The sequence below is a fragment of the Arachis ipaensis genome, chromosome B9, assembly GCF_059453495.1.
Source record: "Arachis ipaensis isolate K30076 ecotype BB chromosome B9, ASM5945349v1, whole genome shotgun sequence".
Taxonomy (NCBI): domain Eukaryota; kingdom Viridiplantae; phylum Streptophyta; class Magnoliopsida; order Fabales; family Fabaceae; genus Arachis; species Arachis ipaensis.
In genome coordinates this window covers 59,736,138-59,756,435 of record NC_142444.1, presented here as the reverse complement: position 1 = coordinate 59,756,435, position 20,298 = coordinate 59,736,138, and the positions used below count along the sequence as shown (strand labels likewise).

Here is a 20,298-nt window from a genome sequence, read left to right as displayed (position 1 = left end):
CTAGTCCTCTCCCTTGGGAAGGTCTAGCGTTAGTAAATACAGAATTAGCCAACAACTTCCAATTTAACTAACCACTTGAGCATTCTAACTCACGTGTCTCCTCTTAATCAACCCCCATGTCAAGTAGGGGATCTACTCTATTGACATGGATACCATCTTCGTTATTGGGGGTTTGGAATAGAAAAGAGACATGATAATTTAAATAAAATAGAGATTCAAAATTAATTAAAAGTAAAAGTAATCCTTTCCATTAATAAATCTAAAATAATCTAATTACCACTCTAAACAAGAATTAAGAATATAGAATAAATAAATAGGGAGTAAGAAAACAAACTAGAATAGTATCTTCAACGAAGGTGATGACTCTTCAATATCCAAAAGCAAAAGCAATAAACTATGAATGTAAATAAAACCTAGAGGAAGAGTGATTTTCTCTCTAGATTCAAATCTAAAAAACCTAAAACTATGCCAATGAGAATGTGTGTTGAGTCTCTGCATGTTCCCTGGCTCTAGTCTGTGTTTTTGGGCTAGAAACTAGGTCAAAACTCGGCCCGAACTTGCCCCAGCATTTTCTGTTATTTCTGCAGATCGCGCAAGTCATGCGTACGCGTCAGTCACGCGTGCGTGTCATTTGACGAATTTCCTTGTCACGCGTTCGCGTCAGTCACGCTCACGCGTCATCTTGCAAAACTCCAATCCACGCGTACGCATCAGGCACGTGCATGCGTCGCTGCAAATTTCTCCATGTTGCGCGCTCGTGTGAGCCATGTGTGCACGTCGATGCTCGCTGGTCATCTCCTTAGTTTCTTGTGTTCCTTCCATTTTTGCAAGCTTCTTCTCCATTTTCTAAGCCATTCCTGCCCTATAAAGCCTGAAACACTTAACACACGGATCACGACATCGAATGGTATAAAGGAGAATTAAAATATACTAATTAAAGATCTCTAGGAAGCACGTTTACAACCATAGAATAAAACTGGGAAGGAGTTGTAAAATCATGCAAATCATATAAATAAGTGGGTAAAGACTTGATGAAACCACTCAATTGAACACAAGATAAACCATAAAATAGTGGTTTATCAACCTCCCCACACTTAAACATTAGCATGTTCTCATGCTTAGCTCAAGAAAATTAAAAGACTAAATAAAGGAAAGTAAGACTCATGCAATGCAATTCCCTATGAATGCAACTATATGCTAAAATAATTTTGCCTACTTGGTTAAAAGTAAATAAATTATTCAAGAAAAATATAAATCAGATATAACTAATTAAAATTATACAGTAAAAACAAGTAAACTTGTAAGAAGACAGCTCATGAAAGTAGGGAACATAGAATCAAGCATTGAACCCTCACTGATAGTATATGTGCACTCTAATCACTCAAGTGTATAGGGTAATCACTCTACTCTTCTCTAGTCATGCTTTCTAAACTTTGTTCTTCACCTAACCAATCAACAAGTATTTAATGTACCAATGCAAACATCATGAGGTCTTTAGACAGGTTGTAATGGGGCTAAGGTAAAGGTGAGGGTATATATATATGGCTAAGTGAGCTATAAATTGAATCCTTGATTAATCTAAGCTCTCACCTATACATACACTGTATACTTTTAAATTCATGCCTAGCTACCCAGAATTTTCCCACTTTTGCATTACATACTCATGCATCAACTTTTCTCTTAACTTGTATCACATATGCATTGATTTTTCATTAAACTTAACTTAGCATTGGGGTAATTTTGTCCGCTTATTCATTTATTTATTTACTTAATTGAATATTTTTGGTTTTTTTTAAGAAGTAAACATAACATTATCAATGTACATGGATTTATAATTTTTCTGGTCCCACATGAGTAGGTACTCAAATTTCCTATATTTTATCAATTGTAAAAACATAACACATTCCCTTGTTAACCTATGTTCCCACAGTTTTTCCACACTTGATTGACATACAATCTCTATCTTAAGCTAACTAAAGATTCAATTTGGGGTATTACTTATTTTTCTGCTTAAGGTTAGTGATGTGGTAAGATATAGAACAAATGTGATTTAAAAGGCTCAAAGTGGCTAACAAAGGTGAATGAAAGGGAAGGCTATTTGGGATAAGTGATTTAATAATCAAATAATGGCCTCAATCATATGCATGCATATAACACATTAAACATTGGACATAAAGAATGGAACAAAATATAGATTACAATCATAGAGAAGCAAACACACAAGAATAAAATATTATGGTTAAACAATATAATCATGTAATTAAGCTCAATTCTCACAGGTTGTGTGTTCTAGCTATCATTTATGTTCCAAATTACAATCTTCAAACAATTTTTAACACAAAAGTTTTAATTTAGATTAGTGAAATTTTCAAAATAGAGTCTTGAAAAGAAACTTATTATTTTTCAACCAAATAGAATATGCATGCAAATACCTATTACTATGCAATCTATCCTATCCTAACAAAAGAAAAATAACCTATTGGTGTTAAGAAAGAGCAATTACCTCCGGAAGTCAGGTACTGACCGACCTCCCCACACTTAAAGCTTGGCACCATCCTCGGTGCCATCAGTCAGGAACAAAGGGGGGCTGGTAACAGCATCTCCACAGTCGGGATTGTCATGGCTCCCTGTGCTGGTGGATGAAGTGGAGTCCGGGATGTCTGGGTCTTCTTCAGGTGGGTGGTTGCCAACAATCAGCTCCTTGAGGTATGTAAATTGGCGCTTGTTACAGTGCTCCCTTCGCTTTGCCTGCCGGTCAAGCCGGTCCAACCTCTCAAGTATCTGTAGGAGCAGTTGATTTGTTGAAGGTGCTTGTGATATGGAAGGAGAGGAAATATCTCCGGCCGGGTCTGCAGGCCGGCTGGTAGTGGCTACTGGGGGTCTGATGTACTTTCTGTTAGGAATATACTGATCATCCCGTGGAATCATGGCCTTAGTGTCCCCAGCTCTGTAGGAGACTCCGGCTGTTGAAACTAGATCTGAAACCATGGCGGAGAAGGATAGGTTGCCCGCAATCTGTACATGTCTCATGGCATGTCGGAGGTGTCTTGGTAAGTTGAGAGGCTGGTCTGTAAGGATACACCAGAGGAGAACAGCCATATCTGCAATGAAGGGGACTCGTGAGTGCTCGAAAAGATGTAATAGGACATAATCTGTGCCCATACTCGAGCCTCCAAGGTGAGTGCTGAAGCCAATATGCCCTTAGGTCGGGATCGATGGTATCCATAGATCCATTTGCTTTCAGGTTGTGCTATAACTCTGAGGACGGTGTCCCAGTCAAATTGGTATGTCTGGCGCTTGAAGGAGGCTTCTTGGAATGCATCCAATCCTTCTGGAGCAAGGGGAAAATTTAAAGCTCGTTGAATGGCCTCTTCAGTTATGGGGACTTGCTTCTGACGGACATAGACAGACTGCAGGGTTGGCATGTGAAAAATGGAGTAGAATTCAACTACCCATGAGAGATTAACCTGCCGTGGCTGTCTCCGTAAAAATCTCCATTGTCTGGGCTCAATCCGGGGTTTTACAAACTCAATGATGTGGGTAGGGAGGATGAGTAGGTGCTCATTGTTGTAGTTTTGCTCAGCCAGGATGGGGAACATCTGCTCACAGTAGCGGTTAGGGAACCGCGTAGTGTCCCTTGCTGGAAAGGCTTTCGCTGTTTCATCGACCTTGATGATCCTCTTGACCCTCTTTGTTGTCGGTTTGACTGCTGTTGAGGATGGTTCTGCAGCTAGTGCTCTTTTTGTTCCTCTCCTTGCTGGTGGTTTGGGAGTAGCTTTCTCTTTAACCTTCTTGGTTGCCATCCTGAAAAGGGGAAAAGAAAGTAACTTGTAAAGCTAAGGGTTAAAGCAAGGGAGAGGGCAGTACAAGTGATAATTAATTCCAAGGTAAAGAAGGATGTCATTAACACATGGTTGCGACAACATGTGATCAGTTCATCAATAGAAATATAGCAAGTGCATGTTATGGCAAGTAGATGCGAGATGTTTATTAGCATGTGATGAGCGGATAATTTATACGCTTTTTGGCATTGTTTTTAGTATGTTTTTAGTAGAATCTAGTTACTTTTAGGGATGTTTTCATTAGTTTTTATGTTAAATTCATATTTCTGGACTTTACTATGAGTTTGTGTGTTTTTCTGTGATTTCAGGTATTTTCTGGCTGAAATTGAGGGACTTGAGCAAAAATCAGATTCAGAGGTTGAAGAAGGACTGCTGATGCTATTGGATTCTGACCTCCCTACACTCAAAGTAAATTTTCTGGAGCTACAAAACTCAAAATAGCGCGCTTCCAATTGCGTTGGAAAGTAGACATCCAGGGCTTTCCAGAAATATATAATAGTCCATACTTTGGCCGCGTTTAGATGATGTAAAAGGGCGTTGAACGCCAGTTCTACGCTGCTGTCTGGAGTTAAACGCCAGAAACACGTCACAAGCCAGACTTGAACGCCAGAAATACGTTACAAACTGGCGTTCAACTCCAAGATTGACCTCTACACGAGTAACATTCAAGCTCAGCCCAAGCACACACCAAGTGGGCCCCGGAAGTGGATTTATGCATCAATTACTTACTTCTGTAAACCCTAGTAACTAGTTTAGTATAAATAGGACTTTTTACTATTGTATTAGATCATCTTTGATCAGTTTTATGCTATCTTAGACTTTCATGGGGGCTGGCCATTCGGCCATGCCTGGACCATTATCACTTATGTATTTTCATACGGTAGAGTTTCTGCACTCCATAGATTAAGGTGTAGAGCTCTGCTGTTCCTCAAAGATTAATGCAAAGTACTACTGTTTTTCTATTCAATTCAACTTATTCCGCTTCTAAGATATTCATTCGCACTTTAACCTGAATGTGATGAACGTGACAATCATCATCATTCCCCCACGAACGCGTGCCTGACAACCACTTCCGTTCCACCTTAGATTGAATAAGTATCTCTTGGATCTCTTAATCAGAATCTTCGTGGTATAAGCTAGATTGATGGCGGCATTCATGAGAGTCCGGAAAGTCTAAACCTTGTCTGTGGTATTCCGAGTAGGACTCTGGGATTGAATGACTGTTACGAACTTCAAACTCGCGAATGCTGGGCATAGTGATAGACACAAAAGGAGGGTGAATCCTATTCCAGTATGATCGAAAACCTCAGATGATTAGCCGTGCTGTGACAGAGCATTTGGACCATTTTCACAAGAGGATGGGATGCAGCCATTGACAAGGGTGATGCCTCCAGACGATTAGCCATGCAGTGACAGCGCATCGGACCATTTTCCAGAGAGGATAAAAAGTAGCCATTGACAACGGTGATGTCCTTACATAAAGCCAGCCATGGAAAGGAGTAAGACTGATTGGATGAAGACAGCAGGAAAGTAGAGGTTCAGAGGAACAAATGCATCTCTATACGCTTATCTGAAATTCTAACCAATGAATTACATAAGTATTTCTATCCTTATTTTCTATTTATTATTTATGTTCGAAAACTCCATAACTATTTTATATCCACCTGACTGAGATTTACAAGGTGACCATAGCTTGCTTCATACCAACAATCTCCGTGGGATCGACCCTTACTCACGTAAGGTTTATTACTTGGACGCCCCAGTGCACTTGCTGGTCAGTTGTATCGAAGTTGTGAATGAAAAACGATTTATTAAGACGTGCGTACAGAGTTTCTGGCGCCGTTGCCTGAGATCACAATTTCGTGCACCATGTTTTTGGCGCCGTTGCTGGGGATTGTTCGAGTTTGGACAACTGACGGTTCATCTTGTTGCTCAGATTAGGTAATTTTCTTTTTGTTTTATTTTCAAAAAATTTTTCAAAAACCTTTAAAAAAATTTCTCATCTTATTTCGAAAATAAATAAATAAATAAATAAATCTTTTCAAAAATATATCTTTCTTCAGAATTTTTAAGAATGAATTCTAGAGTTTCATGAAGCATGTTGAAGCCTGGCTGGCTGTAAAGCCATGTCTAATTCTTTTGGATAGGGGCTTCCAACCATCAGCATAGAGGCAAGTTAATTGGAATGTCAGCCGTGGCATGTCTGAGTTACATACTAAAGCTTGCTGGCTATTAAGCCATGCCTAACCCTCGGATTGGAGCTTTAGACTAAGAATACAAGATTCCTGGAATTCATATTAAAAATTTTGAAATCCTTATTTTCTTTTTCCTATATGTTTTTTCGAAAAAAAAATACAAAAATCCAAAAAAATAAAAAAAATCATAAAAATAAAAAATATTTCATGTTTCTTGTTTGAGTCTTGAGTCAAGTTGAAAGTTTGGTGTCAATTGCATATTCATCTTGCATTTTTCGAAAAATTCATGCATTCATAGTGTTCTTCATGATCTTCAAGTTGTTCTTGGTAAGTCTTCTTGTCTGATCTTGATGTTTTCATGTTTTGTGTCTTTTCTTATTTTTCATATGCATTCTTGCATTCATAGTGTCTATACATGAAAAATTTTTAAGTTTGGTGTCTTGCATGTTTTCTTTGCATTAAAAATTTTTCAAAAATAAGTTCTTGATGTTCATCTTGACAGTCAAAGTGTTCTTGGTGTTCATCTTGACATTCATAGCATTCTTGCATGCATTCATTATTTTGATCCAAAATTTTCATGCATTGAGTCTTTTTCATGTTTTTCCCTCTCATCATAAAAAATTCAAAAATAAAAAAATATCTTTCCCTTTTTTACTCATAAATTTCGAAAATTTGAGTTGACTTTTTCAAAACTTTTTAAAATCTAGTTGTTTTTATGAGTCAAATTAAATTTTCAATTTAAAAATCTTATCTTTTTCAAAATCGTTTTCAAAAATCAAATCTTTTTCATTTTTCTTATTTATTTTCGAAAATTTTAAAAATAATTTTCAAAAATCTTTTTCTTATCTTTATCTCCTAATTTTCGAAAATAACATCATCAATTAATGTTTTGATTCAAAAATTTCAAGTTTGTTACTTACTTGTTAAGAAAGATTCAAACTTTAAGTTCTAGAATCATATTTTGTGATTTCTTGTGAATCAAGTCATTAATTGTGATTTTAAAAATCAAATCTTTTTCAAAACTAATTTCAATCATATCATTTCAAAAATATCTTTCTATCTTATCTTTTTCAAAATCATATCTTTTTCAAAAATTTGATTTTAAAATATCTTTTCTAACTTCTTATCTTCTTATCTTTTCAAAATTGATTTTCAAATTTGTTTCAACTAACTAACTAACTTTTTGTTTGTTTCTTATCTTTTTCAAAACTACCTAACTAACTCTCTCTCTCTCTAATTTTTGAAAATATCTTCCCTCTTTTTCAAAATTTCTTTTTAATTAACTAATTATTTTAATTTTTTATTTTAATTTTCGAAAAATTACTAACCTTTTTCAAAAACTATTTTCGAAAATTACTAACTCTTTTTCAAAAATAATTTTCGAAAATTATCCTTCTCTCTCATCTCCTTCTATTTATTTATTCTTCTACTCACACAGGGGAACCTCTATACCTGTGGTAAAAAGGATCCCTATTATTATTTTTCTGTCCTTCTTTTTCATATGAGCAGGAGCAAAGACAAGAACATTCTTGTTGAAGCAGATCTAGAACCTGAAAGGACTCTGAAGAGGAAACTAAGAGAAGCTAAATTACAACAATCCAACAAGCACCTTTCAGAAATTTTTGAACAAGAAGAGGAGATGGCAGCCGAAAATAATAATAATACAAGGAGGATGCTTGGTGACTTTACTGCACCTAATTCCAATTTACATGGAAGAAGCATCTCCATTCCTGCCATTGGAGCAAACAATTTTGAGCTGAAACCTCAATTAGTTTCTCTAATGCAACAGAACTGCATGTTTCATGGACTTCCATCTGAAGATTCTTTTCAGTTCTTAACTGAATTCTTGAAGATATGTGATACTGTTAAGACTAATGGAGTAGATCCTGAAGTCTATAGGCTCATGCTTTTCCCTTTTGCTATAAGAGACAGAGCTGGAGTATGGTTGGACTCTTAACCTAAGGATAGCCTGAACTCTTGGGATAAGCTGGTCAAGGCTTTCTTAGCCAAGTTCTTTCCTCCTCAAAAGCTGAGTAAGCTTAGAGTGGATGTTCAAACCTTCAGACAGAAAGAAGGTGAATCCCTTTATGAAGCTTGGGAGAGATACAAAGAACTGACCAAAAAGTGTCCTTCTGACATGCTTTCAGAATGGACTATCCTGGACATATTCTATGATGGTCTGTCTGAATTAGCTAAAATGTCATTGGATACCTCTGCAGGTGGATCCGTTCACTTAAAGAAAACACCTGCAGAAGCTCAAGAACTCATTGACATGGTTGCTAATAACCAGTTCATGTACACTTCTGAGAGGAATCCTGTGAGTAATGGGACGCCTATGAAGAAGGGAGTTCTTGAAATTGATACTCTGAATGCCATATTGGCTCAAAACAAAATATTGACTCAGCAAGTCAATATGATTTCTCAGAGTCTAAATGGAATGCAAGCTGCATCTAACAGTACTCAAGAGGCATCTTCTGAAGAAGAAGCTTATGATCCTGAAAACCCTGCAATAGTAGAGGTGAATTACATGGGTGAACCTTATGGAAACACCTATAACCCCTCATGGAGAAATCACCCAAATCTCTCATGGAAGGATCAACAAAAGCCTCAACAAGGCTTTAATAATGGTGGAAGAAATAGGTTTAACAATAGTAAACCTTTTCCATCATCCACTCAGCAACAGACAGAGAACTCTGAACAAAATACTTCTAATTTAGCAAACTTAGTCTCTGATCTATCTAAGGCCACTGTAAGTTTCATGAATGAAACAAGGTCCTCCATTAGAAATTTGGAGGCACAAGTGGGCCAGCTGAGTAAAAGGATCATTGAAATCTCTCCTAGTACTCTCCCAAGCAATACAGAAGAAAATCCAAAAGGAGAGTGCAAGGCCATTGACATAGTCAACACGGCCGAACATGGAGAGGAAAGGGAGGACGTAAATCCCAGTGAGAAAGACCTCCTGGGACGTCCAGTGATCAATAAGGAGTTTCCCTTTGAGGAACCAAAGGAATTTGAGGCTCATCTAGAGACCATAGAGATTCCATTAAACCTCCTTATGCCATTCATGAGCTCTGATGAGTATTCCTCTTCTGAAGAGAATGAGGATGTTACTGAAGAGCAAGTTACCAAGTACCTTGGTGCAATCATGAAGCTGAATGCCAAATTATTTGGTATTGAGACTTGGGAAGATGAACCTCCCTTGTTCACTAATGAACTGAGTGATCTGGATCAACTGACATTGCCTCAGAAGAAATAGGATCCTGGAAAGTTCTTAATACTTTGTACCATAGGCACCATGACCTTTGAGAAGGCTCTATGTGACCTTGGGTCAGGGATAAACCTCATGCCCCTCTCTGTAATAGAGAAACTGGGAATCTTTGGGGTGCAAGCTGCTAAAATCTCATTAGAGATGACAGACAATTCAAGAAAATAGGCTTATGGACAAGTAGAGGACGTATTAGTAAAGGTCGAAGGCCTTTACATCCCTGCTGATTTCATAGTCCTAGATACTGGGAAGGATGAGGATGAATTCATCATCCTTGGAAGACCCTTCCTAGCCACAGCAAGAGCTGTGATTGATGTTGACAGAGGTGAATTAGTCCTTCAATTGAATGGGGACTCCCTTGTGTTTACAACTCAAGGTTATCCTTCTGTAAACATGGAAAAGAGGCACAGTAAGCTTCTCCCTCTGCAGAGTCAACCAGAGCCCCCACAGTCAAACTCTAAGTTTGGTGTTAAGAGGCCACAACCAAACTCTAAGTTTGGTGTTGAACTCCCATATCCAAACTCTAAGTTTGGTGTTGGGAAGTCTCAATATTGCTCTGAACATCTGTGAGGCTCCATGAGAGCCCACTGTCAAGCTATTGACATTAAAGAAGCGCTTGTTGGGAGGCAACCCAATTTTTATTTATCTAATTTTATTTTTCTTGTTCTTTCATGTTTCATTAGGTTCATGATCATGTGGAGTCACAAAATAAATATAAAAATTGAAAACGGAATCAAAAACAGCAGAAGAAAAGTCACACCCTGGAGAAAGATCTTACTGGCGTTTAAACGCCAGTAAGAAGCATCTGGCTGGCATTCAACGCCAGAACAGAGCATGGTTCTGGCGCTGAATGCCCAAAATGGGCAGCACCTGGGCGTTTGAACGCCAGAATTGCACCCTGGATAAGAGCTGGCGTTGAACGCCCAAAACAAGCATGGTTCTGGCGTTCAACGCCAGAAATGGGCAACAAATGGGCGTTTAACGCCCAGAACAAGCACCAATCTGGCGCTGAATGCCCAGAGTTGTGTGCAAGGGCATTTTGCATGCCTAATTTGGTGCAAGGTTGTAAATCCTTGAACACCTCAGGATCTGTGGACCCCACAGGATCACCTCAGGATCTGTGGACCCCACAGGATCCCCACCTACCTCCACTCACTTCTTCTCACCCCTCTTTCACACAATCCCATAAACACTCTTCCCCAAAACTCTTCACCAATCACCTCAATCTCTCTTCCCTATCACCACTTCACCACTCACATCCATCCACTCTTCCCCATAAACCTAACTCATAAACTCCATCTACCTTCAAAATTCAAAATCAATTTCCCACCCAAACCTACCCTATATGGCCGAAATTACCCCCTCCCTTCCCTATATAAAGCCCTCCATTCTTCTTCATTTTCACACAACACAATCCTCTCTTCCCCTTCTTGGCCGAATACACCCCTCCCCCCTCTTCTCCATATTTTCTTCTTCTTCTTCATCTATTCTTTCTTCTCTTGCTCGAGGGCGAGCAATATTCTAAGTTTGGTGTGGTAAAAGCATAAGCTTTTTGTTTTTCCATTACCATTGATGGCACCCAAGACCGGAGAATCCTCTAGAAAAGGGAAAGGGAAGACAAAAGCTTCCACCTCCGAGTCATGGGAGATGGAAGATCATCTCCAAAGCTCATCAAGACCACTTCTATGATGTTGTGGCCAAGAAGAAGGTGATCCCCGAGGTCCCTTTCAAGCTCAAGAAGAATGAGTATCCAGAGATCTGACATGAAATCCAAAGAAGAGGTTCGGAAGTTCTAACAAACCCCATCCAACAAGTCGGCATCCTAATGGTTCAAGAGTTCTATGCCAATGCATGGATCACTAGCAACCATGATCAAAGTAAGAACCCAAACCCAAAGAATTATATTACAATGGTTCGGGGGAAATACTTAGATTTTAGTCCGGAAAATGTGAGGTTGGCATTTAACTTGCCTATGATGCAAGGAGATGCACGCCCCTACACTAGAAGGGTCAACTTAATCAAAGGTTGGACCAAGTCCTCAGGGACATATGTGTGGAAGGAGCTCAATGGAAGATTGACTCCAAAGGCAAGCCGGTTCAATTAAGAAGACTGGACCTCAAGCCTGTGGCTAGAGGATGGTTGGAATTCATCCAACGCCCCATCATCCCCACTAGCAACCGATCTGAAGTTACTGTGGATCGGGCCATCATGATTCATAGCATCATGATTGGAGAGGAAGTAGAAGTTCATGAAGTCATCTCCCTTGAATTCTACAAAATAGCCGAAAAGCCCTCTCCTGGGGCAAGGCTAGCTTTTCCTCATCTTATTTGCCATCTATGTTGCTCAGCTGGAGCTTTCATAGAAGGAGACATTCCCATTGAGGAAGAGAAGCCCATCACTAAGAAAAGGATGGAGCAAGCAAGAGAGCCCATTCATGGATCTCAAGAGACGCATGAAGCTCATCACCATGAGATCCCGGAGATGCCTCAAATGCATTTTCCTCCACAAAACTATTGGGAGAAAATCAACACCTCCCTAGGAGAATTAAGTTCTAACATGGGACAATTAAGGGTGGAACATCAAGAGCACTCCATCATCCTTCATGAAATAAGAGAAGATCAAAAAGTAATGAGGGAGGAGCAACAAAGACAAGGAAGGGACATAGAAGAGCTCAAGGACATCATTGGTTCCTCAAGAAGGAAACGCCACCATCACTAAGGTGGACTCATTCCTTGTTCTTATTTTCTGTTTTTCATTTTCTTAATGTTAAGTGCTTATCCATGTTTGTGTCTTATTACATGATCATTAGTAGTTAGTAACTATGTCTTAAAGTTATGAATATCCTATGAATCTATCACCTCTCTTAAATGAAAAATGTTTTAATTCAAAAGAACAAGAAGTACATGAGTTTCGAATTTATCCTTGAACTTAGTTCAATTATATTGATGTGGTGACAATGCTTCTTGTTTTCTGAATGAATGCTTGAACAGTGCATATATATTTTGAAGTTGTTGTTTAAGAATGTTAAATATGTTGGCTCTTGAAAGAATGATGACAAGGAGACATGTTATTTGATAATCTGAAAAATCATAAAATTGATTCTTGAAGCAAGAAAAAGCAGCAAAGAACAAAGCTTGCAGAAAGAAAAAAATAGCGAAAAAAATAGAAAAAAAGAGAGAAAAAGCAAGCAGAAAAAGCCAAAAGCTCTTAAAACCAAGAGGCAAGAGCAAAAAGCCAATAACCCTTAAAACCAAAAGGCAAGGGTAAATAAAAAGGATCCCAAGGCTTTGAGCATCAGTGGATAGGAGGGCCTAAAGGAATAAAATCCTGGCCTAAGCGGCTAAACCAAGCTGTCCCTAACCATGTGCTTGTGGCGTGAAGGTGTCAAGTGAAAACTTGAGACTGAGCGGTTAAAGTCAAGGTCCAAAGCAAAAGAAGAGTGTGCTTAAGAACCCTGGACACCTCTAATTGGGGACTTTAGCAAAGTTGAGTCACAATCTGAAAAGGTTCACCCAATTATATGTCTGTGGCATTTATGTATCCGGTGGTAATACTGGAAAAACAAAGTGCTTAGGGCCACGGCCAAGACTCATAAAGTAGCTGTGTTCAAGAATCAACATACTGAACTAGGAGAATCAATAACACTATCTGAACTCTGAGTTCCTATAGATGCCAATCATTCTGAACCTCAATGGAAAAAGTGAGATGCCAAAACTATTCAAGAGGCAAAAAGCTACAAGTCCTGCTCATATGATTGGAGCTATGTTTCATTGATAGTTTGGAATTTATAGTATATTCTCTTCTTTTTATCCTATTTGATTTTCAGTTGCTTGGGGACAAGCAACAATTTAAGTTTGGTGTTGTGATGAGCGGATAATTTATACGCTTTTTGGCATTGTTTTTAGTATATTTTTAGTAGAATCTAGTTACTTTTAGGGATGTTTTCATTAGTTTTTATGTTAAATTCACATTTCTGGACTTTACTATGAGTTTGTATATTTTTCTGTGATTTCAGGTATTTTCTGGCTGAAATTGAGGGACTTGAGCAAAAATCAGATTCAGAGGTTGAAGAAGGACTGCTGATGCTGTTGGATTCTGACCTCCCTGCACTCAAAGTAGATTTTCTGGAGCTACAGAACTCAAAATAGCGCGCTTCCAATTGCGTTGGAAAGTATACATCCAGGGCTTTCCAGCAATATATAATAGTCCATACTTTGGCCAAGTTTAGACGACGTAAAAGGGCGTTGAACGCCAGTTCTACGCTGCTGTCTGGAGTTAAACGCTAGAAACACGTCACAAGCCAGACTTGAACGCCAGAAATACGTTACAAATTGGCGTTCAACTCCAAGATTGACCTCTACACGAGTAACATTCAAGCTCAGCCCAAGCACACACCAAGTGGGCCCCGGAAGTGGATTTATGCATCAATTACTTACTTCTGTAAACCCTAGTAACTAGTTTAGTATAAATAGGACTTTTTACTATTGTATTAGATCATCTTTGATCAGTTTTATGCTATCTTAGACTTTCATGGGGGCTGGCCATTCGGCCATGCCTGGACCATTATCACTTATGTATTTTCATATGGTAGAGTTTCTGCACTCCATAGATTAAGGTGTGGAGCTCTGCTGTTCCTCAAAGATTAATGCAAAGTACTACTGTTTTTCTATTCAATTCAACTTATTCCGCTTCTAAGATATTCATTCGCACTTCAACCTGAATGTGATGAACGTGACAATCATCATCATTCCCCCACGAACGCGTGCCTGACAACCACTTCCATTCCACCTTAGATTGAATGAGTATCTCTTGGATCTCTTAATCAGAATCTTCGTGGTATAAGCTAGATTGATGGCGGCATTCATGAGAGTCCGGAAAGTCTAAACCTTGTTTGTGGTATTCCGAGTAGGACTCTGGGATTGAATGACTGTGACAAACTTCAAACTCGCGAGTGCTGGGTGTAGTGACAGACGCAAAAGAAGGGTGAATCCTATTCCAGTATGATCGAAAACCTTAGATGATTAGCCGTGCTGTGACAGAGCATTTGGACCATTTTCACAAGAGGATGGGATGCAGCCATTGACAAGGGTGATGCCTCCAGATGATTAGCCATGCAGTGACAGCGCATCGGACCATTTTCTAGAGAGGATAAAAAGTAGCCATTGACAACGGTGATGTCCTTACATAAAGCCAGTCATGGAAAGGAGTAAGACTGATTGGATGAAGACAGCAGGAAAGCAGAGGTTCAGAGGAACGAATGCATCTCTATACGCTTATCTGAAATTCTAACCAATGAATTACATATGTATTTCTATCCTTATTTTCTATTTATTATTTATGTTCGAAAACTCCATAACTATTTTATATCCGCCTGACTGAGATTTACAAGGTGACCATAGCTTGCTTCATCCAACAATCTCCGTGGGATCGACCCTTACTCACGTAAGGTTTATTACTTGGACGACCCAGTGCACTTGCTGGTCAGTTGTATCAAAGTTGTGAATGAAAAACGATTTATTAAGACATTCGTACAGAGTTTCTGGCGCCGTTGCCTGAGATCACAATTTCGTGCACCAGCATGCCGGCAAAGGCATGAGTAGAATAGATCAAGCATCAATAGCTTAAATGTATTATCACTCGTAACAAACTAACAGTCACATTTGTATTGATAATTATATTCAATTAATAAAATATTTAAGGAGTTTTGTGAAAAACAGGCATTAGAGTAGAAGGATAGAATAATTATAAATGCACAATGCCATACGGGCTTTTTCACAAACACTTAGCGTGCATGGTAAAGATGTTATTGAAAGTATTAAATTTGAACATGCAAGTAACCCAAAAATAATTAGTGATAATTGTCAAACAACTCCTTAATAATCCACAAGCAAAATATAGAAGAAAATAATCACCCAATTAAATTTCTAACACCAATTAGAAGGATGTAAAAAGAAAAAAAAAAGACAAAGAAATCATAGATAATGAAATTAAAAAAAGAAAAAGAAGAAGGGAATATAAATTAAAGTAATAATGGAAGATTAAAAGGGGAAGAAGAAAAGAACCTTGATGAAGAAGATGAAGAAGGAAGGAGAAAGTAGTAGAAAGTAGGAAAGAAGAAAGAAGAAAGAAGGGAGAAGATAGAAGAAAGAATGATGAGAGAAAGATAAGTAGGATTGGGGGGTGGGAGATTTGAAATCAGGCGATGAGGTAGTTTAGCTGTGCGTCGCTTGTGACGCGTACGCGTGCATCACACGTTCGCATGGGCTGCGCTATTTTCAAGCGACGCGAACGCGTCAGGGACGCGTACGCGTGACAGGGGTTGTGCAATTGGTGCGGAGGTAGACTTGCGCATGCACAACTCTCTGTTCAATACGCACCTTTGCCAAAATTTGAGGCGACATGTGCGCTTCAGGGACGCGTACGCGTGAATGGCCTGAATTGGAAAAACGACGCGTACGCACATCGTGTGCTTCCTTTTTTTATGCAAAATGCAGAATGTAGCATACAGATGAATATGCAGACATTATGGATGAATGCTAATAAAAAGAAAATAAAATAAGACTGAATATAAAAAGGGACAATCATACCGTGGTGGGTTGTCTCCCACCTAACACTTTGCTTTTACGTCCTTAAGTTGGACGGTCTTCAGGTTCATTCTGCTTCTGTTGGTGGGTCCTCCAAGAGGAAGACCTCTAGATCTTTGTGTTACTTCATCTTCTCACCATGATAAAACTTTAGGTGATGTCCATTGACCTTGATGAAATTGGAACTTAAAGGATGACTCAGGTGGAAGACTCCATATGGCTTTGCCTTCTCTACTTCATAGGGGCCTTCCCATCTGGATATCAGCTTTCCTGGCATGAGTCTCAGCCTGAAGTTGTAAAGGAGAACCAGATCTCCAGGTCTGAACTCTCTCCTCTTAATATGCTTGTCATGCACAGCCTTCACCTTCTCTTTGTATAATCTGGCGTTGTCATAAGCTTCGAGTCGAAGGGTCTCCAGTTCTGCTAGTTGCAGCTTCCTTTCAGTGCCAACTTTCTCAAATGCCATGTTGCACTCCCTCACAGCCCAGAAAGCTTTATGTTCCACCTCCACTGGAAGGTGGCAAGCCTTTCCATATACCAGGCGGAAGGGGCTCATTCCAATGGGTGTCTTGTACGCTGTCTGATACGCCCAGAGCGCATCAACAAGTCTGGTGCTCCAGTCCTTCTTATGAGGCTTTACTATCTTCTCCAAAATGCGTTTTATTTCTCTGTTAGACACTTCTGCTTGCCCATTGGTCTGGAGATGGTAAGTTGTTGCCACTTTGTGAACTATCCCATATTTCTTTAGTAGTCCTGCTAATCTCCTGTTATAGAAGTGAGTACCTTGATCACTCACAATTGCTCGTGATAATCCAAAGCGACAGATAATATAGTTTCTAACAAAGAAAACAACAGTGTTAGCATTATTAGTACGGGTAAGAATTGCTTCCACCCATTTAGAAACATAATCTACAGCTAATAGAATATAAAGGTAACCACTAGAGTTTGGAAATAGACCCATGAAGTCAATGCCCCAATCGTCAAATATTTTATAGAATAGCATAATCTGTTGGGGCATCTCATCCCTCTTAGATATATTACCAAACTTTTGGTATGGAGAACAAGATTTACAAAAGGCAGCAGCATCTTTAAAAAGAGTAGGCCACCAAAATCCACAGTCTAAAATTTTTCTAACTGTTCTTTGAGGGCCAAAATGTCCTCTACTCTCAGAAGAATGGCAGGCCTCTAAAATGGACTGGAATTTTGATTGGGGCACAGACCTTCTAATTATCTGGTCAGCACCACACCTCCATAAATATGGATCATCCCATATATAATATTTGGACTCGCTTTTCATCTTGTCTCTTTGATGCTCAGTAAAATTAGGAGGGAAAGTATGGCTAACTAGATAATTAGCTACAGGTGCATACCAAGGAACTACTTCAGATACTGCGTGCAAGCTATCAAATGGAAAAGCATCGTTGATAGGAGTGGAGTCAGTCTTAATGTGCTCAAAGCGACTCAAGTGGTCTGCCACTAAATTCTGGGAACCACTCCTATCCTTAAATTCTAAATCAAATTCTTACAGCATCAATATCCAACGTATTAGCCTTGGTTTAGACTCCTTTTTAGCTAATAAAAACTTTAGAGCTGCATGGTCTGAGTACACTACCACCTTAGTACCAAGTAAATAGGCTCGGAATTTTTCCAGAGCAAAAACAATAGCCAGAAGCTCTTTTTCAGTGGTGGTGTAATTAGACTGAGCAGCGTCTAAGGTCTTAGAAGCATAAGCAATTACAAAAGGATCCTTACCTTCGCACTGAGCCAGCACCGCTCCTATTGCATGGTTGGAGGCATCACACATAATCTCAAAAGGCTGGTTCCAGTCTGGTCCTCTCACAATCGGAGCTTGAGTCAAGGTGATTTTCAGCTTATCAAATGCTTGCATGCAATCCTCACTAAACTCGAACTCAACATTTTTCTGCAACAATCTGGATAAAGGCAATGCTACCTTACTGAAATCCTTAATAAATCTCCGGTATAAACCTGCATGACCAAGGAACGAACAGGCTTCCCTCACGGAGGAGGGGTAAGGTAAACTAGAAATTACATCTACCTTTGCTGGATCTACAGAAATACCAGTATTAGAAACAACATGTCCTAGAACAATCCCTTGTTTTACCATAAAATTACATTTTTCAAAATTCAATACAAGGCTTGAACTAACACACCTGTCTAATACTCTAGCTAAACTATCCAAGCAAAGGTTAAAGGAATCACCATATACGCTAAAATCATCCATAAAAACTTCCATACAGCTTTTGATAAGATCTGAAAAGATACTCATCATGCATCTTTGGAAAGTAGCCAGTGCATTACATAAGCCAAAAGGCATCCTCTTGTATGCATACGTTCCAAAGGGACATGTAAAAGTAGTCTTCTCCTGATCTTTAGGAGCTATATGAATTTGAAAATAGCCTGTATAACCATCTAAAAGGCAGTAATGGGATTTACCTGACAGGCGATCAAGCATCTGATCAATAAATGGCAAGGGGTAATAATCCTTGCGAGTGGCTTGGTTGAGACACATGTAATCAATGCAGACTCTCCATGAATTTCGCATACTAGTTGTCAGGAGCTCTCCATGCTCATTCTTCACTATTGTGACTCCAGACTTCTTGGGCACCACCTGTACTGGATTGACCCATTCGCTATTTGAGATGGGGTAAATGATATGTGCTTCAAGTAGACTGGTCACTTCTTTCTTGACAATTTCTAAGATGGTGGGATTCAATCATATTTGGGGTTGACGGACAGGCCTTGCTCCCTCTTCTAAGAATATTCTGTGCTCACAAACTTGAGGGCTGATGCCTACTATATCCGCCAAGCTCCACCCAATTGTGTCTTCTCAGCACACTAAGTAGCTGCTCCTCCTGTTGGGAAGTGAGTTCCCTTGCAATGATAACTGGAAGCTTCTGATTATCCTCAAGGTAAGCATACTTGAGGTGGGGTGAAAGGAGCTTTAATTCCAATTTCTGCTCATGGCTAGGCTCTGGATCATCTGGAGCTAGTGATAATGGCAAAGTGTCCTCATTGTGATTCAGAGGGTGTCCCCACACTTGGACCTTGCTCCATGTGCCTCTCTTCTACTTCTTCTTAGTGAACTGTAGCTACAGTTTCATCAATGGTGTCACAATGGAAGATGGAATGAACTTCCGGAGTGTCCTTCATAACTTCATTCAAATTGAAACTCACTGCTCTGCCATCTATCTCAAAGGAGTAAGTTCATGAGAAGGCATCTAGCTTGATCTTTGAAGTCTTCAGGAATGGCCTTCCAAGCAGGATTGATGATGGTTTTCCTGAGTCATTGTTGCGTGGCAGAAATTAGACCAATTAAAAGATTGTAATATAAGAACAGCGTTGCGAGTATAGCTCTTAACGAGCAAAAATATGCCTCTTCAATTTAGAAAGGTTGTCACAAAAGTTTAGAATAAAAATACTGGGAGTATGAGTCCCAGGTCGTCTCCCAACGAGTTGCTAGAAAGGGTGCTAATTTATTAATCAGGAGTTTTCCGAGAATTTTGAGAGTTGAATAACAGAAAATAAACAATTATAATTAAGTGCAATGAAAATTAAAAGGAATTTATATTATTCAAAATAAAAAGCCTTGACCAGGGGAATGATTAATTGGAAGTTCTATCCTTGTTATAATTATCTCAAGTGTAGTATAAAGAGGTTGTTATTTTCACTTAGTTAATCCTTACTAAATAAAGGAAAGTCAAGTGATTGAGCTAACTTTTATTTGCAAATCCTAGTCCTCTCCCTTGGGAAGGTCTAGCGTTAGCAAATACAGAATTAGCCAACAACTTCCAATTTAACTAACCACTTGAGCATTCTAACTCAAGTGTCTCCTCTTAATCAACCCCCATGTCAAGTAGGGGATCTACTCTATTGACATGGATACCATCTTCGTTATTGGGGGTTTGGAATAGAAAAGAGACATGATAATTTAAATAAAATAGAGATTTAAAATTAATTAAAAGTAAAAGTAATCCTTTCCATTAATAAATCCAAAATAATCCAATTACCACTCTAAACAATAATTAAGAATATGGAATAAATAAATAGGGAGTAAGAAAACAAACTAGAATAGTATCTTCAACAGAGGTGATGACTCTTCAATATCCAAAAGCAAAAGCAATAAACTATGAATGTAAATAAAACCTAGAGGAAGAGTGATTTTCTCTCTAGATTCAGATCTAAAAAACCTAAAACTATGCTAATGAGAATGTGTGTTGAGTCTCTGCATGTTTCCTGGCTCTAGTCTGTGTTTCTGGGCCAGAAATTGGGTCAAAACTCGGCCCGAAATTGCCCCAGCATTTTCTGTTATTTCTGCAGATCGCGCAAGTCACGCGTACGCGTCAGTCACGCATGCGCGTCATTTGACGAATTTCCTTGTCATGCGTTCGCGT

At 39.0% G+C, this 20,298-nt stretch overlaps 1 non-coding gene and 1 pseudogene across 1 annotated transcript; both read right to left on the bottom strand.

Annotated features, from left to right (window-relative positions):
- LOC148544806 (uncharacterized) overlaps positions 1-20,298 on the bottom strand; it is a 70,705-nt pseudogene that overhangs the window by 17,602 nt on the left and 32,805 nt on the right.
- LOC148544807 (small nucleolar RNA R71) lies at positions 8,073-8,180 on the bottom strand. The gene has a single exon (XR_015902129.1). It is a non-coding gene; the product is annotated as a small nucleolar RNA R71 (small nucleolar RNA).